The following is a 26,480-nucleotide window of genomic DNA, read 5'->3' on the forward strand; positions in this document are numbered from 1 at the left end:
GAACACGAGCAGCCCGCTGGAGGGGGAAAGGAGAGGGGAGTTTGGAAAGCTGCGCTGCTGGTGTTAAGCAGCAGCCTGTGCTGCGTTGGTGTTTGCTCAGAGGGGTTTCACGCACCAGGAGCTGGTGGGTGCTCTGAGGAACCTGGTCCAGCTGTGGAGAACAACCTGTATGAGGCAAACCCCAGGACCCAAATGCCATAGGCTGTAAGTCCAAACCTCCCCGAACAAGCAGACATTAAGTAGAAAACCCATTTGTTACCGTCTTGAAACATTGCCGGCAAGGCAGCCTCTTCCAGTTACGCTGTTAATTGGGTTCCCCGGAGCTCGTTAGAAGGAGGTGCCATTTTTTCTAAACGAGGTGACTGCTAACTTCAGGCTGGCAGTCCTACTAGCTTTCCTCAGCCAAAAAGCCCTCTGCATTTCCGTAAAGCACCTGTGCACTGTGCTTGTTTAAAAAAGACAAGTTTGAGACATAACACTTGGAGGTAGGGCACGCATTCTCTTTGTGAGGCTTTCCTACTCCTTGAATGCTTCTTGTGGCTCTCCTGGGCTCTCTCTTCTCTTGCCAAGCCCTCGATGACCTGTGCCTGCTTCAGCTGCATCCAGCGCTCCGTTTGCTAGCCGTAATTGTCGTCATTTATCTCTGCTGGTTATTACTGGGAAAACTGATGTTTATCGCTGCGTGTCCACGCGTCCCTGGAGCCTGTTAGAGCTGGCTTTTGAATGGTTCTGCCTTTTGTAAATTTCTCTACGCTGAAGAATTTCTGTCGAGTGATGGACTTTGTGCTGTTGTTAGGATTCTTTTTGTTCCTAATGTACCAAAAAGGCTGTTTCCTTGGGTCTTTTGCTTCCCTTAGCAGTTTGTGGTGTTTCACTTATGCTTATTACTATCCTTGCGCTGTTTTTCCCCAGTCACTTACAAAGCCTGAGGGACAGGATTAATTTTTTTTTAATCTAGTTACCATTAATATAAATGATCTTTTTGTTTGGATGTGACTCCTGAATTCATAACAGTCTTACTTCAAAGATCTACGACTGGTTTTGAAGTCTGATGCTTTCTTCAAGTTTGAGTTGAGAATTTCTTCCATCTTTATGGAACTAACTTCTAAAGCAGCAAGTCAGTGTAAACTGTTTTTCTAGTTCTGTTTGCACATAATAAATATAACCGAGGCATACTCGCTTGTGGCTGAGCTCTGGCCAATCTCTATTTCTATGGTCAGTTTTGCTTTGTGTCTCAAGGCTGAAGTCTAGCTGAGAATTCCCCTGTGCCAGATGCAGTATTTTTGTATATTATGAAATTAGCCTCTCTAATTCTGAGAAATGCTGAGCCTGTTGCAAAATTGACAGAACGAGCTCTTTGGGGTCTGTTTAATAGAAGTCCTACGTGATAAGTTTTGGGGTGATGAGGGGAGGGGACATTCTGACCACATTTGGCGCAGTGCAGGAGGGCCTGGACACGCTGTTCCCTTCTGTGAACTCACAGTCGGTATTCCCTCTCCGTCCTGTACCAGAGACGTGAGGTCACTGATCCATAAATGCCCGAGATGGTTTGCCTCGGAGTTGCCGGTGACTTGTAAACAAGTGATGCAATTTTCAGGATAGCATGGTTTCCCCTCCTCCCTTTGTTTCCTCGCTATTTCCCAGTCAGGTACCAGTATCAGTGTTCAAGTCCGGCTGTCGGTTGTATCACCTTTGCCGAGTGTGTGCTCACAGGAATCCAGTTTTGTGGTGTTATTAATTAACTTTCTGACACTGTCACATCAGGCACTAAAGGTGCTTCCTCCTGCAGTCTACACAAGGGATGTGATGACTCAAGTTTTCAACATCTTTATTGTCATTGGTAGTATTAATTCTGATGTTCATCTTTTATTGCAGTCCATCATGTTAGTTTGGTTTGGTTTCGGTTTGGTTTGTGGTTTCATTGTTGGTTTTTGGGGTAGCTCAGGACCTCCTGAAATACTCCAACCACTCTGCTGCATAAATAGTTGTTTCTTTTTCTGTGGAGATGGGAGCCACCAAAAATGCCTCCTTTCCTTATCCTGTAGCAGCCAGATGGCATTTCGTAAGGCTGCGCCGTGCCTCCCTTTGGCTGATGGTTCATTTCCAGTTCTCTTGCCTTTCTGAGAGCTGGAAGGAACCACACCAGGACCACTCACCTCTTTTCGTGTACCCTTCAGAGTGCAGTGAGCTGCAAGGTGTTGCATAAAGCAGCATCTCTGCTTCCAGGGGATCCTTTCTACCCAGCTCTGGAAGTCAGCCCAAAGGGAGCACACGGCTGCTGACGTGGGAGAACGTGAAGGGAAAAACAGGCAAGAACTCTGACCACGTTGCTACTAGCTCTTAGAAGACCTTGGAGATGGATCATGGAGAGCTTAACGATGCAAACATGCTTTGAAAGTTTGACTTCTGCTTGCACCTAACAGGTCCAGAAGAGCTCACTTCCAAAAAAACCAACAGGCTTCCAGTTGTGTTTGGAGCCGTTCCAGAAAGCCACTTGGTGTTGCAGGTTCTCGTTGGGTGTCTTGGCCTTCTTGACCCACAGCTTGAAGCCGCTGCCCCTTGCATCTGACAAATGTTTTACAACTTCAACTTCTTTGCAGGTTCTACTTAAATTTGGTGGAGGAGGCTGTGGCTGAGCAGAGAACTAATTTGTTATTTCACTAACTGGAATAATTTACAATGGAAAGAAGCTTTTTTTAGTTCAAAGTTGTGTTTCTGATTACAGCTTCCGGTATTTTACCTCGCAGTCCACAAACACTCTTCTTAAACTTGATTCCTGACAAGTCGCTTTTCTCAATTCTCGCATTCTTGGACTCCACCAGGGGAAAAGGAAGGCCCTGCTAATATTGCTTGGCTGTTTCCTTCCGGAGGAAGGAGGGGAGAGTTGAGAAAAAGAGGAACGAAGTAAAATGAATTTACTCTTTGCACACGTGCTGAAAGAATAGGCAGGTGTTCTTGGGAATATCTCATTTAAATCTCTGTGTATGTGTTTCGAGAGGATGCGTCCTCACTTAGAGGAGCCAACATCCCATTGCTGGACCTAATCCTGATGGGGCTGGCATCTGAGGGTTAAGCGGGCTGCTCCCGGCAGAGCTCTTCCCACGCGGGGAGGCCGAGGGAGTCGGTCGAGCACTGCTCCGCTGCCTGGAAAGATTCAGTCATTTCCACCCAAAGCGAGGAAATAAAAAGCTCGGTCAGCCATTTCATCTGGAGATACCCCGCCCTCCTCCAACAAATACGAAAAAGGGAAAATGTAGGCTTGGGCCCTCACATATCCCAGCAGTTTGCACCCATTCGGGCGATGTGATTGGGGTCGGGGCAGGCAAAATAGAAGTTACCTTTATTTTTTTTTTAATTTCGGCAGAGGAAATTATAAGGTTGATGTTGCCCCTTTGATATTTGATTTAACCCACTGACTGCCCGGGAAGGAAGGAGTCTGTTTAGTTTACCTTTGTCCTAGATTCAGTTTTAATATCTCATGTTTAAATGGGGGGGGATCTTTATTCTTAATGATTCATGCCGCCTCAAAGCACAGTGGTTTCTACTTGTGTGCTGCCTTTCCCACTGGGGGAGGCAAACAAAAGAACAATAATTTCAGACTCCTCCTTCAGTTTCCAAGAGAACCTTAGCTGCTCAGGGATAGCTCTGAATTTTAAAAGCATTTTTTCTTCCAAATTATGTATTGATTGCACATAAAATAGAAGCACCGTAATATGCAATTTCAAACAAATGCACGGGGGTGCTTGGTTGCTTTTAATGCTCCTCCTTTATTTTTATTTTATTTTTTTTCCTCCAGCAGAAAACAAAAAGTGGATTCTGTTCCCATAAGCCGCTCTTGCAAAATCTGCACAAACATTTATTAGTCTAGACACAAAATATTCTCAGCCGGCCTCAGCCTGACGATGGCAAAAAGAAATAAAAATAATAATAATAATAATAAAAAAAAGAAAAGGCAAGCTAATATTGTACTTGGCTGTGAAAAGGGAAGGGGGGAATCATGCCCCAGGCTAGTGAAGCTGTAACATTTTGCTGGGGCTGCCTACAACAACAGATGCATCTCGTTCCCCTGGGCTTCCAGTCCTGCCTATTCTCTTCTGCTGAACTTGGCCGCTCGCAAACATTCCCTGTGAGTACCACACCCCGGGCTTCTCCTGGACGCTTTTGATTTGATTGAATGATGGCACCAGGCATGCTCCTCTTCACCAGGCCTGCTCTTGTGCCCCAGAAATCATGTAGTGAATTCATTGATTGGAAAACGTGCAGAATAGGTGGGATCTGGGGTGACTGGTAGAAATCAAAAGGGTTTGAAATAGGCGATGTGACCGCAGCTTAAACCTGCAGGAAGGGAGCATCGACCCGAATGGTTTATCTGAATCTTCAGCTGCAACTTCTGTAAATACCAGCTCCTTCTCCTCATTTGCTACCATGGCAGTTTGCAGACTTTTGCTGAGTTAAAAGGACAAATCATAGTTGTGCGCGTTTGTTTGATCAGGCCTTTACCTAAGTGCTCACGTTCTCAGACTGCTGGGGTTTTATATTTTTGTCATTTTCTTAGAAAATGGCGAATAATGCATATCCCGGCTTCCAGATGATTAGTTCCTTTTGCTCCCAATTTGTGTCAGGCTGCGTTTGGTTGGAAATGAAAATGTAATTGCAAATTCCCCTCAACAGCACAACATGTCTGTGGTATTAATTAAAGCACTGTAAATACGTAGAATATCTGAGAATGCATTCCTTCAAGCATGGCCGTGTTTTTTTAAACCTACAGAGGAGGCAAAATACGGTATTTAGGCTTAGTAGATGAAATGTATTGCTTCTGTGGTGGCAGATCCGTGTCTTGAGATTTTAAACCTGGTGTATCTCATGCTCGAGCCTTCAAAGGAGATGTTACATAGACAATAAAACGTCCTGCTTTTCGGGGAGGGCTCTCCTTAGGTCACTCAGAAAACGCCTTCAGTCTTCACTCACTGCAGCATTCACAAAGTGAATGCCTTCCTGTAAGGTTAGTCACGGATGGCCACTCATTCCATGCTTTCACTAAGAAAAACCTTCGCAGCTTTGAATCTGAATTTCCTGCCCCGCGTTTAGGTGAGCCCGGAGCGGCGTCAGGCATTGCTGGGCTCCTCGTCCGGCGGCGCTGGTGAAGTGAAAGATGCCAAAAGTGAAGTTTGACAGTGAGCTCGGGGGCTTGTGCTGGCCCGGTGGCTCTCTAAGCCCCCGTGTCTGAGCAGCGGGAGCATCCGAGCAGCACAGGACGGAGCTCAGCAAGAGGCTGGGGTCAGGACACTGCTGCAAATAGAAATGCTTTGGTGGCTGCAGAGGTTAACCAGGTACGCAGCGCTGTTTTACTACATGGTGGAGACCTACGGAGAGTGTTTCTGCCCTCCTTTTTAGCTGAAACAACCCCAGATTCTAAGGGGAAAAGGAATAGAAGGGACTTGCGGAGTAATGTTCTAGTGAAACCCAGCCTTCCTAAAGAAGCCTGCCTGAATAATTCCTGTGAATAACAGACTCTGTTCAGCTATTTCCTAACATAGAAACGGTGCTGACTGCTTCTTCAGAGTAATATAATTTAGTGATGCTACTGAAATAGTTGTGGTTCAGACGTAGATCTGATATCTCCTAAGCACGCTGAATTCACAGCTGTTGATCCTCCAGAGGAGGCTTTGCAATTGAACACCTAGAGAATAGGTAAATTTCCCGCTGTTGTTCTCCTCTCCTCTTGTTTTGTTTTGTTTTGTTTTGTTTTGTTTTGTTTTGTTTTGTTTTGTTTTCTTAGTAGCATAGGCTTAAGACTCTGAAGAAAGAGGCTGCTTTTTTTCATTTCCAACACTGGCTGTTCCTTTTGAGCCCCGCCTTCTATTTTTGCAGTCACAGGATATGTGAATGTAAATTTGTGGGAGAGAGGTAGAAAACTCTGTTTCAACTGGTGTTTTTTTCGGCTATGTTGGGAGACCAAATCGAGTGGTTTTGAATCTTCTGGCTCTTACTCAGAGCAGCAGCATGTGGAGGGAGACAGATGCGTTTGCTTTTTTAGTGCAATGGCTTCAGAAGCAAGAGGGGAAAAAACACTTTCTCTGGGAGCTGGAGAAGGTGTCCTAATCGCAGGAGAGGTTTCTAAATGGTATATCTTTGCGAGTGTTCCTGTAGTCCGGAGGTTTTTGTTTGTTTGTTTGCCTTTGGAAGGTTTTACTCTTAATCTTAACGTCCTTCAGCAGAAGTGAGAAATGTGATTTTATTTTGTGCAGTGTCGCGGACCCTCCGAAATCTACTGGGAATGATGAATACCTCGCAGAGTACCGATTTGATGACAGTGGAGACAAGGAGAAACCAAGAAGATCAAAAGAATGTGACCTCATTTCAAAAGAAAACGTTTTGTACGGCAAAGAGTCTTCTGAGCCTGGTGAGAACTTGCGGCAAACTTCCTCTCTCAAGTGTGACACTGAATGTAGCTCTAAAAAGCTTTCCTCCTCATCTATTGCAGAGAGATGCCAAGGTAGAAAGGACAAGACTATAAACACTGAGAAAGAGCATTACCAAAGCAAGAGGGAACATGCTCCTAGTGAAGAGAAGGAGGGTCAAAAAGCAGGTCCTTCCAGCGGCCAGGTTCAAAAGGCGTCACGCTGGAGCTCCGAGTTCGGCGGCGTTCCGAGGCCGTTGTGGCGGTTGTGGAGACGGCCCTGGCTGAGGTGGCTGCTGCTGTCGCTGCTGTCCCCTCTGTCCCCGCTGTTGCCGCTGTTGCTGCTGTTCCCGGACCTTGGAGACCCCCAGCGGCTCCCTGTGACAGGCCCTGTGGCCCCGGGGAGCTGCCCGCCGCCTCGTCGGCCAGCCCGGCAGCAATCCTGCCAGCACAAAATAGCTCACTGCGTTTCAGGGTAAAGTGACAATTAATTTCTATTTCCTGGCCTGGGTGCTGCTTCCTTCTTTAAGGAAGCTTCAAGGTTAAAGGTTAAGCTCAGTTATGTCAGGGCCCAAGTCCGTTTCGTGAAGGGGCTCTTGTACGACAGCTTAAGGTGGGATTGACTCTCCGCTAAGCGGAGGCCAAACGTGTACCTACTGAGAAGCAGGTCCTAAGTGATAACGTTTTCTAAAGAGACTGCTAAACACATCTGAACAGTGCTGCTGCAGAACTCTGAATGGGGGGATAGCAACTGTCTTAACTGATCTGGAATCTTGAGTTTACTTTTCAGTGGACAAGAGGTGTGTCTCTCAAGGCAAACAAAGAGAGGAGTAACACCCGATACTCATGTCAACATAAATTTATGCTCAGAGCGTAGGTGTAGGAACAGCATCGGTATGTATATGGAACATCGGGAGAGGAAGCTCTGTCGGTATTTACAGTTTTTCTACTACCTTGTCAGAGAGACGTTATCTCCATGTTAGAAATGGATGTATTTTGAAAAAGTGGTGGTGGATCGGATTTCTTCTTTCTAGTGTTAATATTTGCTCTTGAATCGTACTTAATACCTGGTAACGCCTCAATCAGTTGTCAAAAATAAACTTAAAAATGTGTAAGGCTTATCTCATTGGTCAGTATAAAGATCAAGGCCTTTCCTTTTTTCCTTTTCCTTTTCCTTTTCCTTTTCCTTTTCCTTTTCCTTTTCCTTTTCCTTTTCCTTTTCCTTTTCCTTTTCCTTTTCCTTTTCCTTTTCCTTTTCCTTTTCCTTTTCCTTTTCCTTTTCCTTTTCCTTTTCCTTTCTTCTTCCCCAGTATTGTTTTTCTGTTCTCCTTCTCACTGCAGTCTTGATTTTGTTTCTTGTCCCTTAAATGTGTTTTCAATGTGTTGCTGAAACATTTTCTCTTTCAATCCGAAAAAAGGAGCTGTCACTGGTGAAGATCAGAGCTTATCTGAAAATCCCTGAGCCCAGGAGCTGTCACCTTAGTCTTCCAATCGGACAAGGACGACTTCATTTCTCGTGTAAATGCATTTTTCAGGTTTGCGTATTGTTTTTTCAGGAACGGAAAGTGTGTATAGAATGGATTTAAAATCAATCTTAAATGTAAAATGTCAAGGGAAAAAAGTTCTAGTTACAACCTCTGCACATAATTTGCCAGCTGTGGGACTAGGAGTTTTCTTATTTACTGTGTTTTGTTTAACGTGTCTGAAGTTTAATGGATAGCAATCAAGGCGTGCTAGAAATCTGAAAGCACTTTATGCTTTGTTCTCTCAGTCATTTTGGTATAACAAACTAGCTTATGTTTTAAACGCTCCATTAGGTTAGTGGTTTCCCTATAGGTAACAAGTCCCTGTGTGCTACAGTAAGACAGTAACAAAACATGAAGTATAGAAGTTCATCCTGTCATTATTCAGCTTCTGCCTACGGACACACAATTATGCTTATTTAAAGCGGTATCACCTTGAAACCTAATCAGCATTTTAAAAAGGACTTTGTAGCAGTTATTGGCTTTTGTCCTGGAGGGCTGAGGTTTGTTTTGTTTTGTTTTACATTCAGCATTTCCGTTTCTAGCTTACATTGCCCTGTTGTTTTGCATGAGGAAAACGTGCAACTTTACAAAGCAGAACGGAAAGAGCTGCTTTTTAGTCTAACGTTTCAGTTTTTTGTAGGAGTTTTAAATGTGGTAGGAGTAAAACACCAGAAGTACTGCTGCCAAAGTTCTATTCAAACTCGTATTTCTTGGAGAAGCAGAAGAAGCCCAGGGAGAAATAAATTTGCAAACGTGCTCTTCATGCTCTCCTTTCCCAAGATTTCTCTGAGATATAGGCCATCCTCTGTGGGTTTTGAGGTATATGGTTCCCAGGAGTGAGAAGGAGGGCCAAACATCTCTCTTCTTGGATCTCAACATGCCAGGGCTTTAGTGTACTGCCACTTACGGCTCCGCTTTTTCACCTGGAAAAAGCGACCACATGATGTAGACTGAGGAGCCCTCACAAATTAATTTGCTATCACAAAGTGACGCCCAGAAAAGGTGTATTTAAAAGCTAGGCTCATTATAGAATAACAACAACCCCCTCATGATTGGTGCAGTAGACAGTGAGGTAGAGGACGATCCCTGGAAAGACAGAAGAAAAGGAGCAGTGACTTCTGGGTACCTTTGTGCACACGAAACAGAAAAACGCAGGCAGTGAAGTAATAGTGTTCCATTACTAACGCCAGCAATAGATAATTGCAACAATTATCTATTAGATCATAGGTAATAATTAACAGATAATTGTGCAACTCTGGAAATCAATAAATAACTGATTCCCCTCAGAGAATGTCTTCTACATTTTTATATTAAAAAGACTCCAGAGTTGGAATGGATTAAAATCCTACGGAAGTGAAAGAAATGGCATCAGCCACTAGTTCTGCAGAAGCTAAAAGTAATACCGATAGAGTTTAGATGGAAATTTTCACTTTGTGTGTTTAGTTTGGGGATTCTTTTTAAATCATTCATACCAGCGATTTAGTTCTTAAGGCTGTTTCTTTGAGATTAAGTGACAGGACTTCTGCTACTCTTTTCTTCTTGGAATGCTTCTTGATATTCTTACGTCAACCAGAACTTCTGTCTCTGTCGCAGATGTCAACGATGACCGTAGTTAAGAAGCCCAAATCTTCAAAGTCTAAAAAGCCCTCTTCAAGGCGGTCTGGCAAATCCAAGAAACCAAGTACTAAAATACTGATGTCACGCACCGCAAACTGGGGCCAGATACCGCCTGCAGAAGATTCAAGCCAAGTCTCTGTGGCCCAAGGACGTGGAGGTGCTATTTACTGTAGATCATCTGAAAAATCTAAGGCTTTTGCCCCAAGAGATCTAAGTAAGTGTGAGCTTTATCCCGACTCCATTTTCTTCAAAGCAAAAGTAGAAAATGCAGTTCTTACTTGTTGCACTGATAGAGAAGGGGACTAGTGTGAACAAAGACTTCAAAAGCGAATCCCCTAAGGCAACTGAAGTGACTGATGTTACAGAAATTAATTTTGATATATTTACAGTCAACAGAGAAATATGGGGAGCTTTTTGTAATGCACAGATTTATCCGTGTCTTTTCCGTTTTGCAAAGAAAAGTGTTTGATTGTTGCTATTCACAGCTTCCATTTTTCACACGTTTTTTGAATGATAACATTGCTCAGGAAAAGATCTGGTATCTGTAGGGATACCGTCATTCCTCGTTACTACTTTTTACCTTTTTTCCGTATAATTTCAAGTCTAAGCTTGTGGTTTAAGTTATAATAAGGAAAAAAACAGTAGTTGAGTTAATCAGGTTAAAGATTATAGATGGAGAGGAACTTGGCATTAGGTACTACAAACAGAATGGCAGTTAGCCTTGCCTTAGAAAAATTAAAATGGTTGACGAAAGTTTTTTTTTTTTTTTTTTTTTCCCCCAAAACATTGTGTTGACCAGCCAATTTGAATTTGGCGGTATTAAAGCTGTCTGCAATAAGTTTTTCTGGCTGCGATTGTAGCTAGCTCCTCTAGGTGCTCCTGCAGAATAGTATTTTTTTAAATACCTTCCTTAGAAACAAACAAACAAAATCTCTTTTTAAATTTAACTTTCTTGCAGTCGTTAATGATGGAATTGCTCCACCACAGAGCATTCTTTTTCCACCTGAGAAGATTTGTATGGATTGGCAAGAAACACAAAGTGTTGGAGTTGGCCTGTACAATCTTGGCAACACATGTTTTCTTAATGCTACTTTACAGTGTTTGACCTACACACCCCCACTTGCCAATTACATGCTTTCTCTCGAGCACGGCCAGTCATGTGAGTACTTTCTAAGAGTATTTCGAATCTGTTGGACAGCTCTGAAGGTGAAAGAACAGCAGTGATTCTGAGACAAGCTTATTTGCCTGATTTTACCTGTAGAAGCTGGCTTTGAGCACTGTATTAGCAGTGGGCTCCGAATAGCATATGGAGTGCAATTAATGCACTATGTTTGTTTAATGAAATTATTTATTTATTTATTTATTTATTTATTTATTTATTTATGTATTTATTAAAGGATCATTTATTGCTTCGTGGGAATAATGAAGTGCATTGGACAGTAATGCATTTAGTAGTAATTTTAGAGAGTAATACGTTTTTCAGCCTGTGGAGTTCACATTCCTGTCAGCCTTTACAAATGTGACTTTGCAGTAGTCTTTTAGATTTCTCATCACAAAATGCATTTGAATACAGGCTTAGTGGATATTTTTATTCTGTAAAGTTGTGTGAAATGAAATGTTACAAGACTGTTGGGACATTGGCATCTTGGGAGAATAGAATGTAGCAAGGAGAGTGGATATCGTATCTATAGTTTAAATTTTACTTAGATGTTTGTTTGTAGTTATGGATATTTTGCTGGACTGGGATGCTTTCTTCTTTCACTCTTCAGGTCGTGAACAAGATTTTTGCATGATGTGCACAATGGAGACTCACATTAACCAGGCCCTGTGTTGCACTGTTGATGCCATCGAGCCTACGCATGTTATCAGTAATCTCAGTCGTAAGTGGCTTCAGATGTGTTTCTTTTCGATAGCTTGTAATCTTCAAATACTTATTTGATGTGTATAAGTGGTTTTAACACTAGAAAGAAGAGAGATTTTAGAAATAGAAGAATGATTTCATTTTTAAATGAGGTGAATACTATCATCTTCTTCTTTAGGAATAGGACAACATTTCCGTTTTGGCAGTCAAGAAGACGCACACGAGTTCTTGCGCTATACTGTTGATGCTATACAGGAAGCGTGCTTGAATGGAAGCACCGAGTAAGCATAAACAAGTTCACTTTCATACATTCTCTAGCACCTTCTAGTCCTTTATTTACTATCAAAAATGATCTCTAGCACCTTTTAGTGCCTTATTTACTATCAGCAACGAAAGTCTACATCATCCTTAGTTTTCATAAAACTCTTTGAAGAGTTAACTGTGCGCCTTAAATCTTCTGAGGTCTGATTATAATTTATTTCCAGATTGGACAGATCTTCTCAAGCTACCACCATCATTCATCAAATATTTGGAGGATTTCTAAGATCGAGAGGTACTTTAAAAAATATTCCTGTCCTTAGAACTGATCTGTGTCTTTTGTCGGTAGTAAAGCAGTCTGTAGTTTGTCTAAAGTAGTATCTGTCAACAACTTGAATTTGGACAGTTAGTCTCCTTCACATAAGGTTAAGCATTTATATTTTGCTTCCAGTGAAGTGCTTGAATTGCAAAGCAGTTTCGGATACGTATGAGGCATTTCTTGATATCGCTTTGGATATAAAGGTAAGATGTTTTCTAAATATAATTCATGATGTTTAAGTACATGCATAACTTTCTAAATTAAACTTGTTTACCTTAAAAAACCAAACCACATATAATGTTAAAACGTAAGAGCTTGGTGGTGCTAAGGAAGTGGATTGGACTTTGTCCGTCTGTGGAACCCATGTAAATAGTCTCCACATTTGCATTGGGTTTAAGGGGAAAGAATTCTCTTTCTGCAAAAATTATAATGCTGTCATACTTCTCTGTTGTTCTACCCCAATGTACATCTAATTGTTAGACTGATGAATTTGTCCCCAGTATTGATGACAAAGCACACTATAGATGCTGTCTAGGCTACTGGAAAAGTATTTGTTCCGAAGTCAAATGACTTCCAGGTGAGGTCAATGCTGAGCATGCTCTTTCTGCCTCCTTCTTCACAGTGCTCATAGTAGATCGCTTGAGTATGTTAGTAAGATTCTCTTATAAACCACTAGTACGTCTCTGGAATTTCGAATTTACGGTGACTTTACGCTCTTCTTTCTCGCTCCTCTAGGCGGTTTCATCTGTTACCAGAGCTCTGGAACTCTTTGTGAAACCTGAAGAGCTGGGTGGAGAGAATTGCTATAAATGTAGCGAGTAAGATTTTGACGAATTAGGTCTTAATCCTAGATGTCAGTTTTATATGTTGCATGACTCTGTTGGACTACCTCTAAACTTTGGATCTACTTACGAGTTTTGTGGAAGTTTATAAAACACTTGGATTTTTGTTTCTTTGGAGGGGGGAAGTCTTGTTCAGAGGCATTCCCTATGGGTTTGCAATTCTCTGGCTCGTATTTTGCCATCAGAATTCAAAAAGAGATACTTTTGTTCTTTCTATTTATTAGCTCTCGACAGTACTTTTCTTGATGTAAACTGCCCAGTTTCCGTTGTTCTCTGGGCTAGTGGCTAATTTTCACTGCTTACGCTGTAGGTCCTACCTTGGAGCGGGCAATGTATCAAACTGAACTATTGTGTTTCAAAGGATGGCAGACAGTTTCAGTGTCTTTCCAGACAAGCTCAGTACATGAAGACTTCCTACTGTTAAATGTCTCCCTCCTGTAGAATGACCATGTGCTTCTGTTGTATTTTTGATGTTGATAGACGACCCATGTTGGAGATTATTTGCAATTTCTAGTCCTGGGGACCAAGGCTTTCTTGTTCCACTTTCATTATTTGTATTTCCCTTGAAAGCTGAAAGAATGTATTCAGGATTGGAGTTCAAATAGCCACTTTTGTAGACCAAGAAATGGTACCTTGCCATCCAACCTGGTAATACCCTTTCGTGAGAGATTCCTGTTCCTGCTATGCCCGGGGTTTTGGGAGAATTTACCTTCTTCACTGTATTAACAAACCTGACACGCAGTGCATGGGTTTATGAAAAGAAAAAAGACCAACCTATTATGCAAGTAAATGTCATTCAAATAGCATAGGCATGCGTGAGACATTAAAACGAGTTTGTTTTGGGGGCGAAAAAAGAAGATGCCTTCAAACACTTATCTCTGCTTGTTTTTAAGGTGTAAAAAGATGGTTCCTGCATCCAAGAGATTTACCATACACCGTTCTTCCAAGGTTCTCACAATATCACTGAAAAGATTTGCAGATTTCACAGGTGGAAAGATCAACAAGGTATATTTACCACTGTAATGCAACTATATCATCGTGTAATGGGACATCCCCCAAAGCTGAAAGTTGTTAATATTTTCAGACAATAATTGTAGACTAACGACTATGGCTTATTCTTTCTCTTAATATCAATAAAGTTCCCGCTTGACAAGAAGCATATGCTTTCCTCTGAGAAGGCTGATTCATCAGGAAACAGTTCTCTGCAACTTCTAGTCTTAAACATTGTTTATGGGAAGACTTATTTGTAGTGAATCAAGAAATATCTTCTAGAAATATATTCTAGAAATAAATTCTAGTCTGTGTTTTTTGGAAGTGTTTTTCTCTGGCTAGTCCACGAAGTACTCTGGGATAATTTTTCTATCTTCTTGGTCTCTCTTTAGGAGGTGAAATATCCAGAGTATTTGGACCTGAGAGCCTACATGTCACAGTCAATGGGAGAACCACTGCTCTATGCCTTATACGCGGTGCTGGTACATCACGGTGTCAGCTGTCACTCAGGACACTATATATGCTATGTAAAGGTAGAAGTCAACAGCATTTCTAACAGGGTAAAGGTTGTGCTGGCAAACCAATGAAAGCGTGACTAGCAGCTACTGTTTCTAGGGAAAAAGATTTCATTATATTTTTATTTGACACGTGTGTATTTTGTTCCTATCCGTGATTTCATTTGGAACACGTGCAATTCACCTAAAGAAATGGTTGTCTTTATTTGCAGGCTGGTAATGGACTTTGGTATCAGATGAATGATGCTAAAGTAGTCCGTACTGACATTAAGAGAGTTCTTGGTCAGCAAGCTTACATACTTTTTTATATCAGGTAATAACAAATCTTAACATGTGTTCAGAAGAGATTTACTTTCTTGTTATTGATATTTTTCTGTTTTGCAAGTGTTTTTCTTGCTATCCCAGGGAAAGATTATTATTTGTCTAATTCAGTTCTGTCTAACCTGAAATTCTCTGTGTCATTTATTATCTTTTGTTGCTTGGCCTGAAACTGCAGCACTTGTGTAAATTGCTATCTATGTGTTACCTGTAGCTGGCTAATTTAGAGAAGGAGAGAAATGAAGGTCATCTGTGGTGTAAGAATGAATTATTGCTCTGAAAGTGATAGTCTTAGTAGGAAGACTGTTCTCTCCTTTTCAGTTTGTAGTCTTGGCGAAGCCTTCTGTAGAGAAGGCTTCCATATCGTATGAACTGTTCCTCTAAAATTATAGGATGGGATTTAATCCAAGAGTAGGCTGAAAGAAAAACTAAACTACGATCACTGCTCTTTTCTGAAGGCGCTATGATTTGACACTTGGAGAACGTGCGTTTTACTTGGCAGCACCATCTTATCCCTGTTCATTCCCTCCTGGTCAGCAGGGGGCTAATAGTAAGCAGGCTGGATTTATGGGACCACGACTTCTTTCTCATATGATTAAGGTAATTCAGGGAAGTGGGAGGGCAGGTAACGGCACCAAACTGCTAGTGGGTTTGGGGTTTGGTGTGGGGTTTTTAGTTTGGTTTTCGGCATCTTAGTTTTGTTTTCCTTCCCATGCTGCAGCTTTCTCCACAGCCCTCATGCTACAGCCAGAGTCATTCAAACAGTGGTTACTGCTAAATTGTGCAGCCATGCGACTCCATTACTTTATACCTCCAAGACAGCTTTCTAAAGCACAGAGAGCTACGCTCTGACAATTTAAGCAGAGTGTACTAATCCTCGAATCATTTAAAAGAGGACTTGTTTTTCCTATCGTCGTCACTTTAGCTAAGACAGGGAAAACTAAGTGTCTTATTCCTGAGCACCAGAACAATTACTTCAGGCTTTTCAGGGTATGTTTAAAGGGGAAAATAAATATATTTGGGAACAGCAGCAGGTAATGTTAAGTTGTTTGGCTGGTTTTCAAAGATGATGTTAATTTGATTCCAATCGACTGTAAACCAAAAGCAGGAATTGAATACGCTTATTGGACTTGCATTTATCTTTAAAGGGCAGTGTGTTTTTCTTTGTAGGTGTTAAGACCATTTGTAGAAATACTCAGTAGGAGAGTTTTGTGTTTCAAAATGTTAAATGCAGTGTTTGCGTTAATCCATCTTGCCATTTCTTCTTTATAAATACAGAATTCAAGCCGTTTAAATGGAAATGGATCCATAAAAGAGGACGCAAAGACCACTGGTGTCACCCTAAAAAGGCCATCTTCAGCGCCACCGATGGCCTGTGTTCAAAACCAGACAATTACCAGGCCTTCAATTACTGATCCGTCAAGAAAACAGAAGATCACCACCAGTATTCACAATAAATTGCCTGCTCGTCGGACTGTGTCACAGCCTGACTGTCTTAGCAGTGCTGCGGAGGATGAAGATCTCTACCAGGCTGTTTCTTCATCCACAATTACAAATTCGGTAATGCAAATGAAGCAAATGCAAACAAGCAAAAAAGTTTCTGATGAGATTTTTGTGGAGCCAACAGTGAATGAAAATCCTAAACTCAGCTCTGATAACACAGTCCCTTACGGTGCAGAATCTTCAGGAAAATCTGAGGAGGAGTCAAAGGGCTTATTTAAAAGGAATTGCAATGCAATGTCCTCTAATGGAATTTTGGTTGGAAAGGTAGTCCGTACATTGCAGCATTCCGGTTCTTCCTGTCAGAATGCTGACGAAGGAAGATCCCAGCATGAGCTGCCAAAAACCAATTCACTAAATGGTGCTATTAGGTTAGGTAATGAATCGAAAGAAAACGCACTGAAACTTGATGATTCCACTTGCCGAGTTGAACCTGTTAAACCTTCTGAGATGTTCTTTTCTAAAACAAATGGATTGCTTGAAACATAGATTCGCTCCATCGAGAATTTCTCACCTATGATGTATTCGGGAGTGTTTATTGTGTTCCTAATTCAGGTGAAATACTGAGAAAACACAGCACAAATGTGATTGTAAGACTTTGTGGTATTATCCCATTAGAATTTGCAGACCTGAGCTTACATTAGAACTTGTCAACTTAAGCTCAGCTGAGATAAAAATTCCTAAGTTTCATAAAGTAGATTTTGGGAGGTGAGTTGGGGTTATCTTTGAAGTGTAGATAATGCATACAACTCAAAACGGTCTTGCTTACCATTTAATGGAGAAATTCTGACAAGACTAGTCCTCAGTACTACTACAAATAGTATTGTTTTGTCTGCTGACTTGTGCGTTTTGATTGCAGATGCCTGGAGCTATGCCTTCAGTCAATCGAGAAGTCATCACGGAGTCCCTCACAGCCAGCCAGCTGAACAGCTTGTCAGAGGAAACGAGGTAAAATGAGCACAGTCTGATTAAGACAAGACATTTTGGAAGTTCGTTACGGTTTTATCTGTCTACTAATAGTATTTAATGGAAGGATTTAAATTAGTACAATTCCATACTGTATGTCCAGCGTTACGAACAGAACTAATGATCAGCACTGAGCATATCACTCTAATGCAGGTTGGTGCCTCAAGGAGAACTTGTGTTCCTTCATAGAATGTTTTTCCATTTTTCTCCACTGTCTGGAGAAACACTGGCTGTTCCCCGCTCGCCCCTATGCCTTTTTTCTCAGAGCAGCAGGTGGAAGGAGACGGATGCATTTGCTTTTTTAGTGCAATGGCTTCAGAAGCAAGAGGGGAAAAAGCACTTTCTCTGGGAGCTGGAGAAGGTGTCCTAATCGCAGGAGAGGTTTCTAAATGGCATATCTTTGCGAGGGCTTAAGACTCTCAAGAAAGAGGCTGCTTTTTTTCATTTCCAACACTGGCTGTTCTTCCGGAGCTCCGCCTTCTATTTTTGCAGTCATAGGATATGTGAATGTAAATAATTCCTGTGAATAACAGACTCTGTTCAGCTATTTCCTAACATAGAAACGGTGCTGACTGCTTCTTCAGAGTAACATAAGTTAGTGATACTACTGAAATAGTTGTGGTTCAGACGTAGATCTGATTTCTCCTAAGCACGCTCAATTCACAGCTGTTGATCCTCCAGCGGAGGCTTTGCAATTGAACACCTGGAGAATAGGTAAATTTCCCGCTGTTGTTCTCCTCTCCTCTTGTTTTGTTTTGTTTTTCTTAGTAGCATAGGCTTAAGACTCTGAAGAAAGAGGCTGCTTTTTTTCATTTCCAACACTGGCTGTTCCTCCTGAGCCCTGCCTTCTATTTTTGCAGTCATAGGATATGTGAATGTAAATCTGTGGGAGAGAGGTAGAAAACTCTGTTTCAACTGGTGTCTTTTTCGGCTATGTTGGGAGACCAAATCGAGTGGTTTTGAACCTTCTGGCTCTTATTCAGAGCAGCAGCATGTGGAGGGAGACAGATGCGTTTGCTTTTTTAGTGCAATGGCTTCAGAAGCACGAGGGGAAAAAACACTTTCTCTGGGAGCTGGAGAAGGTGTCCTAATCGCAGGAGAGGTTTCTAAATGGCATATCTTTACGAGTGTTCCTGTAGTCCGGAGGTTTCTGTTTGTTTGTTTGCCTTTGGAAGGTTTTACTCTTAATCTTCACGTCCTTCAGCAGAAGTGAGAAATGTGATTTTATTTTGTGCAGTGTCGCGGACCCTACGAAATCTGCTGGGAAGGATGAATACCTCGCACAGTACCAATGTGATGACGGTGGAGACAAGGAGAAACCAAGAAGATCAAAAGAACGTGACCTCATTTCAAAAGAAAACGTTTTGTACGGCAAAGAGCATGGTGAGAAATTGCGGCAAACTTCCTCTCTCAAGTGTGACACTGAATGTAGCTCTAAAAAGCTTTCCTCCTCATCTATTGCAGAGAGATGCCAAGGTAGAAAGGACAAGACTATAAACACTGAGAAAGAGCATTACCAAAGCAAGAGGGAACATGCTCCTAGTGAAGAGAAGGAGAGTCAAAAAGCAGGTCCTTCCAGCAAGAGGAGGTGTTCTCAGAGCGTGGAAGTTGTTGAGCAAAAGTGTCACAAGCAGGAGCACTGGGAGGGAAGCAGGTGCAGATCTTTCCCTGGTGAAAGAAGCAGCCCTGAGAATGGCAGAAGAGCAGTCAAATATTCAAAGTACAGATCTGGCAGCGGAGGAAGATCAGAACAAGGTAGCAATAGATATTACCGATCCAAAGGGGAAAGAAGTTGGAGCAGAGAAAGATACTATCGAGATGAAGCACGGAGATGGGAAAAATGTAGCTATTCCAATGATTACTATTCACCTCATGCGACAGGAGACAGTAGAGAGAGAAAGTTCTCTCACGGCGATGCAGCCTTTGACAAATGGACTGCAACTTACTACGGCAGGTCACATAAGCATTATCATTACAAAAGTGGATGGCCTCACGGTTCCCTCTTGAGAGATGAAGATGGACGTCGCTTTAGCACACCCGGAGCAGACTTGCATCGTTGCTCGGTATCTCAGCAACATTCTGGAAGACATTCTCGTGAAAGACATGCGCTTCCACCTGTGTCAGCTCATTTGGAGAACTGTCGCCAGAAAAATGAAACAGAAGGAAACAGAAAAAGAAAATCTACCCGTGCAGAAGGTAGTGAAAGTGAAATAGAAAGGAAAGACAGAAAGATAGAAAAGGAGCTTTTAGGTGGTGAAAAAAATGCAAAAATATCACAAGTTCTAGAAGAAAAAGAAGTCTAAGGATAAACATGGAGAGAAGGATTCCAAGTAAGCAAGGATTCCAGCATACTCCGCATTTTTTATCCTAATTCTTTTCTGGGTGCTTCTCATGTATTCCTTTTTTTTTTCTCCTTTATTTTTTTTCTCCTTTTTTTTTTTTCTCCTTTTTTTTTCTTCTCTATTTTCTTCTTTTTTTTTTTTTTTTTTTTTTTTTTTGTTCTGGTAGTTTCTAAGTTACTTAGATAGCATCAGCTGGCTGGGGATCATGTTGTTAGGTTGATCGGTGAAGATAGGAAAGCTATTGCTGAATTGTGTCAGAGCACTAGCTTTGGACCACATAGTTGGAAACACATCCGTACACCATTCTGGATTAGGTTAAAAGTTTTTTTCTGCTTGCACGTATTCCAGAGCTAGCCATTGTTAATGATCTGTGTACAAACCAGGACCTATGGTCCTTCAATCTGAGGGCTTAAGTTTGCTACATCTAAAGTAAGTTGCGTGTGCACAAAGCACCACAAAATAGCTGACATGCTGCAAATCATCACCTGTGGTAAAATAAATAAAGTTTCATATAGGCAACAAGTGCCACATCTTTTTTTCTCTTTTAAACTTGCATGTTTCTTTCAGACTTCATGATTTGTGTTTCTGTGCACTCCACTTTGACAATGCCAATCGCAAGCGTAAAAAAAAACAGAAAAAGGAGAAGAAAAAGAAGAAAAAAGAGAAACACCAGGAAAGTGAAGGGCTCCTTGGAACACTTAGATCCTCGTTTCCAGAAGATAACGCGGGAGAAGAAGGAAGAATCCCATCCTCCAGATGGCTCTTCATGTGAGCAATGCAGAAGTGAGAGCAGTAAACAACCTTACAAGGAAGGGAAGCCTTCCAGTGCAGGCGAAAGCAAGAAATACAGCTCCGTCTCATCCAACGAGTGTATTAAAGGTAAGCGGCCGCAGTGTGTCTGAGGAATTCCTTTTCTATTAACGTAGAGATTATTTCAAACAGTCTTGAAGTGCTTGATGACTTAAGAGTCTGCTGAATATTAAAAAAAAAAGTTGATGGACTTTTTCTTTCCGTTTTTAAATGACCACTAGGAAAGAAGGCCTGAAATAAAGAGGTGAAAGGCAAATAGTTTTCATTTGGTGTGATGATTAAGTGGCAAACAAGAGGAAGAGTTGCAAGATCCCTTCTTAAATTCAGTCCAGCCAAGTAGGAAAAGTAAACGTGGACAGCTGTATCTTGGCAAAGAAGATAGTAGGGAGCAAGGAGGTTTAGCAGTCAAGATGGAAGGTGATGCCATGAGGCTTACAGGCTAGTAATGTTCTAGTGAAACCCAGCCTTCCTAAAGAAACCTGCCTGAATAATTCCTGTGAATAACAGACTCTGTTCAGCTATTTCCTAACATAGAAACGGTGCTGACTGCTTCTTCAGAGTAACATAAGTTAGTGATACTACTGAAATAGTTGTGGTTCAGACGTAGATCTGATTTCTCCTAAGCACGCTCAATTCACAGCTGTTGATCCTCCAGCGGAGGCTTTGCAATTGAACACCTGGAGAATAGGTAAATTTCCCGCTGTTGTTCTCCTCTCCTCTTGTTTTGTTTTGTTTTTCTTAGTAGCATAGGCTTAAGACTCTGAAGAAAGAGGCTGCTTTTTTTCATTTCCAACACTGGCTGTTCCTCCTGAGCCCTGCCTTCTATTTTTGCAGTCATAGGATATGTGAATGTAAATCTGTGGGAGAGAGGTAGAAAACTCTGTTTCAACTGGTGTCTTTTTCGGCTATGTTGGGAGACCAAATCGAGTGGTTTTGAACCTTCTGGCTCTTATTCAGAGCAGCAGCATGTGGAGGGAGACAGATGCGTTTGCTTTTTTAGTGCAATGGCTTCAGAAGCACGAGGGGAAAAAACACTTTCTCTGGGAGCTGGAGAAGGTGTCCTAATCGCAGGAGAGGTTTCTAAATGGCATATCTTTACGAGTGTTCCTGTAGTCCGGAGGTTTCTGTTTGTTTGTTTGCCTTTGGAAGGTTTTACTCTTAATCTTCACGTCCTTCAGCAGAAGTGAGAAATGTGATTTTATTTTGTGCAGTGTCACGGACCCTCCGAAATCTACTGGGAAGGATGAATACCTCGCAGAGTACCGATTTGATGACAGTGGAGACATGGCGAAACCAAGAAGATCAAAAGAACGTGACCTCATTTCAAAAGAAAACGTTTTGTACGGCAAAGAGCGTGGTGAGAAATTGCGGCAAACTTCCTCTCTCAAGTGTGACACTGAATGTAGCTCTAAAAAGCTTTCCTCCTCATCTATTGCAGAGAGATGCCAAGGTAGAAAGGACAAGACTAAAAACACTGAGAAAGAGCATTACCAAAGCAAGAGGGAACATGCTCCTAGTGAAGAGAAGGAGAGTCAAAAAGCAGGTCCTTCCATCAAGAGAAGGATCAACTTGAATACAAAGAATACAAACTTGAGCTCCTGATGGGCTTCATGCTGAACTCTGTGCTGTTCTTGTCCTACTCTTGGTCTGTCCATACATACTATGGTTTAAATCCAAATAGAATCATGCGATGAGGAAGATCTCACTGCAACAAATTCAACATCTAAAATCAAAGTTTACATTTTCCGTGATTTTCTTCCCGAGCAGAAGTTTGGAGTACTCCTTTTCCATTAATGTAGAGATTATTTCAAACAGTCTTGAAGTGCTTGATGACTTAACAGTCTGCAGGTTTATCATCAAATCCAAAAAAAACCCGACTTGGTAGACTATTTTTTTCCCGGTTTTACATGACCACTAGGAAAGAAGGCCTGAAATAAAGAGGTGAAAGGCAAATAGTTTTCATTTGGTGTGATGATTAAGTGTCCAACAAGAGGAAGAGTTGCAAGATAGCTTCTTAAATTCAGTCCAGCCAAGTAGGAAAAGTAAACGTGGACAGCTGTATCTTGGCAAAGAAGATAGTAGGGAGCAAGGAGTTTTAGCAGTCAAGATGGAAGGTGATGCCATGAGGCTTACAGGCTAGTAATGTTCTAGTGAAACCCAGCCTTCCTAAAGAAAAAAGAGCTTTTCTCCCAGAGAAAGAGAGACAGACAGACAGACAGACAGAACAAAAGGAATGAAGGAAGGAAGGGCGGGAGGGAGGGAGGGCGGGAGGGAGGAAGGTAAAGGGAGAAAGAAGGAATACCCCACACTCATAAAACTGAGAAAGATCCAGGTGTAAAAGTATGTAAAAGAAAGACAACTGTCATGTTGTGGTCTGATAGGATGTAGGAGAAAGCAGAAACCCAGCAATTCTGTCTTTCCTACTCCTCCAAACCAATTCCGTTGACAACTCTGAATGCTTCCAGCTAGAAAAAAAAGGAAGAATGAAGTGGAGGGCTCCTTGCCATCACTGTATTTCTGGAGCGGATTTCTGGATAGTCCCCGCAGCCAGCTGTAGGGCCTGTGCCAGGCTTGGAGTGGCTGCAGGGAACATGCCAGGGGCTCGAGGTGCTGCAGGGAACATGCCAGGGGCTGGAGGGGCTGCAGGGCGAGTGACACGGGTTTGAGGGGCCTCAGGTCCCACCGCAGTGGTTGAAGTCGATGCAGGGAACATCAGAGTTGTTGGAGGGGCTGCAGGTAAAATGCCAGGGGTTGCGGGGGCTGCAGGGTGCTGAGTCACAGCTTTGCATCAGGTCAAGACGCATTTTCCTAGAACCATCAATTTCCCCCTGAAGGGGCTGAATAGCATGGAACGGTCTTCAAAATGCACAGAGCAGACCCCAGCAAAGGTAGGGATGCTGCTGGCAAGTAGGGAACTTTTTTGTTGATGTTGTTAACATTGTTTCACGACAACAGATGCAAACATGTATCTTGAGTTGAGGGCAAAGGTGACCTTGGATCTGAAGCACACAGGCGTTCGCTAATGTCCCCCCATCTGGAGTGAATCCACAACGACTCGGAAGGAAAACTAAAGTCCAAAGCAGTGCACTGGGATAAAGAGAGTTTAATAGGGTAGAAAAGGAATAAAAACAATACAATAAATATTAATATTTATAATTTATAATATAATAACGTATAAAAATTGTTTAATTAATAAGATTAAATAATAATCATCATAATTTTATAGTAATAAAACAACGCCATACTGTACAACACAGTCAATAAAGTGGATTGAATGCAATAAAAATAAAACCCATTTTTCCCATCCCAATGAGTTCCTATCCCCATCATCACTTCCCATCCCACTGATCATTTCCTATCCCAACAACGTCCCAGTTCTGATCCCAAGGCTGAATTCCCAACTCCCACCCACCCATCCAGCCAGCCATGCACCCATTTTCTGCATTTTCAGGTCACAAGACTCTGATGAAGGCCACCTCAGCCTTTTCCCCGAAAAAAAAGCTGCCCTTTATTGTGAAAAACTTCACTTTTGCACAACACTGCAGACCCAGCCAAGATGGTCCTGCAAGACAAGGTGAAACAAACATACAAAGCCCATATGGATGTAAATTGGTTCATCTAAACAAATTCCTACCACGAAATCCTGATCCTCAATCTCAGCACCGATGAAAAAAGAGGATACAGTTCCCTCCTCCAAGGTCCCTCTCTGCCCCTGCTCCCCGTGGGCTCCTCTCCATGGCTGCAGCTGCGGCCCGGGGCCTGCTCCTGCGGGGGCTCTCCACAGGCCGCAGACTCCTCCAGGCCACAGCCACCTGCTCCACCGGGGGCTCCTCCACCCACAGGGGCGCTGCAGCGTGGAGATCTGCTCCATGGGGGACCCATGGGTGCAGGGGGACAGCCTGCTCCACCAGGGGCCTCTCCCTGCACAGCCCGCAGGGGAACTGCTGCTGCCTCCTGCCCTCCTGCTGCACTCACCTTGGGGGCTGCAGGGCTGCTTCTCCTCTCTTTCTCCCTGTGAAACAGCTTTTTGTTGTTATTTTTGTTCTCCTTTCTTCAATATGCTCTCCCAGAGGAACAAGCGACATCGTTTCTTGGCTTGGCTCTGGCCAGCAGTGGAGCCGTTATCTAACGGGGGGCAGCTTCTAGATTCTTCTCACGGAAGCCACCAAAGGGAGGACAGACCAAATGATTGCAAATTGATATCCACGTGACAGCAAAATGGAGTCAAAGGATAAATTGTGCTATTCAGACTAAAAATGTGTAACATGCAGCTACATATATCTGACCTTTGCACCTAAGTGCTGTTAACCATCCCAGGCATTTGTTGTTCACATGGTGAATAAGTGCTGTTTTGGATTTACAGAGACAATCTGTAGATTTGGTTCCAAAGGGGTTAAAATTCAGGCAAGGCAGTGAGAGCTTTGTGGGCTGCAGGAGAACCAAAATGCAGGAACTGTCAGGGCTCATCCTCACCCGTGACCAACTCTCATTTGGTCTTCTTTGGAGAGAAAGCCAAGCCAGCCAGATGGCTTCCACTACTTCTATGGGAGTGACATTGGGATTGATCTTTAAAATGAAATGAAGCAGAAGGCTGTGGGTTCTCCAACCTTCAAGATATGCAGCACTTGGCTGGGAAGGTTTCTTCCGTTCCTATGGATTTGAAGAATTAGGGCTGAAAGAAGCAGCAGGAGCCTAGGGCCATATTCTGTCATCTCTATGGAAACTCCTGACGGGAATTACCTCCCTACTGGTGTCAAACTGCAGGCAGGCAAACGGGTGTGGTCTCCTCTCTGTGCAACTCCCCAATCCATGGTGTCTCTTTGCATGTGTGAAATTGCATGTGTATAGGGGGTGTGGTGGCAGAAGAGTGAAAGCCTCTTCTGATGGGTCCTAAAGCTGTGAGTCTGACCCTTCTGGGACTGTGCTGAAAGCGATCCTGGGGATAGAAGGGAGAGTGATCCAGCTGCACATCATGAGACGGGGAAGAGACGGAGGCTCTGGCGTGCACTGCTGACTGGTTTGCCTCGGTGGGGTTGGAGTGAGGAAGCTGTACCCTCCTCTGTTAGCACAAAGGAGAGGAGTTATTCCACGCTATTTTTCCTCCTCTGTGTATGAATGGACAGACTGCACAGTTGGTTAAGGCCGTAGCTACTGAAGACAAGAACTCGATTGTCTGCTGCTCTTCAGGCAGAAGGCAGAAGGAATCAAGAGACAGGACTGGCTCTGTCTGCATACTGCAGTAGACGCACTTTTTTGCATCTTCTGTGCGTGAAAAAGTATGTTTTAATTGATAAGAATCCCAAGGGCCTAGAAATACTGCAGTTTTAGGATAAATCTGGTATAAACTGAGTGTCCTGAGGATTTTGAGTACTCCATTTCCGTGGCCAGACCAACAGAAACTCCAGGGCAATAGTAAACACAACTTTCTCTCTCTTATCCTAAATTTCTCCACTTGTTATCTCCTGACCAGCAATTTACAGGAAAGTTACAGGAAAGTGAGGGAAAATATTTGAACTATTTATACATCAGTGCAGGTGGTGCCATGTTAACTTCACTCTTTTGCAAGGTCTTGTTTGCTAACAGCAAGTCAAGTTATGGCCCCTAGGGATGTTTTACCTTGAGGGAGGGAATGGGGGCACACCAAAACAAGTAGAACAAGCAAAATACTGTGGGGTGGAGCTGACAAAACAACAAACAAACAAACAAACAACAAAAAAACAACTACCACCACAGACCACCCACTAGTGCCGTGCTTTTCATCCTGAAGTGAGGAAAGAGCAGAGCATCCTTGCAGTAACTTCATGCCTCAAAACCCTCCTTTGTCACTCTTCCTGCACTTGTGTAACAGTTGCTTGCAGGTCTGTTTCCTTTCTTATTTCAGGACTGGAAGATGGCTTCATGGACAAAACAGACTTGGCTTGGGGAAGAGTAATTGAATTTATTGCCAACTGATCACAAAGTAGGACCGTGAGAATTTAAAAACTTTAAAACCAACCAACCAACCAACCAACCAAACAGAAAACCACCTCGCCACACTACCTCCATCCCAGGCTAAACCTCAGTCTTGATTCTTCTACCTATTTCCCACAGAGCAGTGGGGGGTGGTTGGAGGATGTTGGGGAATGGAGGTTGCAGGCTCTGCTGCTCCTTCATTGTATTTGGCAATTTTATTGATGGTAGCGCTCCCCACCCCTCCCATCCCCTCTTTTCCCTTCC

The 26,480-nt window shown here is 42.7% G+C and overlaps 1 pseudogene; it reads left to right on the plus strand.

Annotated features, from left to right (window-relative positions):
• Window positions 1-6,252: 6,252 nt before the first annotated feature.
• LOC137849151 (ubiquitin carboxyl-terminal hydrolase 42-like) lies at window positions 6,253-26,216 on the plus strand (annotated as a pseudogene).
• Window positions 26,217-26,480: the final 264 nt, after the last annotated feature.

This window comes from Anas acuta, unplaced genomic scaffold (genome assembly GCF_963932015.1).
Source record: "Anas acuta unplaced genomic scaffold, bAnaAcu1.1 SCAFFOLD_67, whole genome shotgun sequence".
Taxonomy (NCBI): Eukaryota; Metazoa; Chordata; class Aves; order Anseriformes; family Anatidae; genus Anas; species Anas acuta.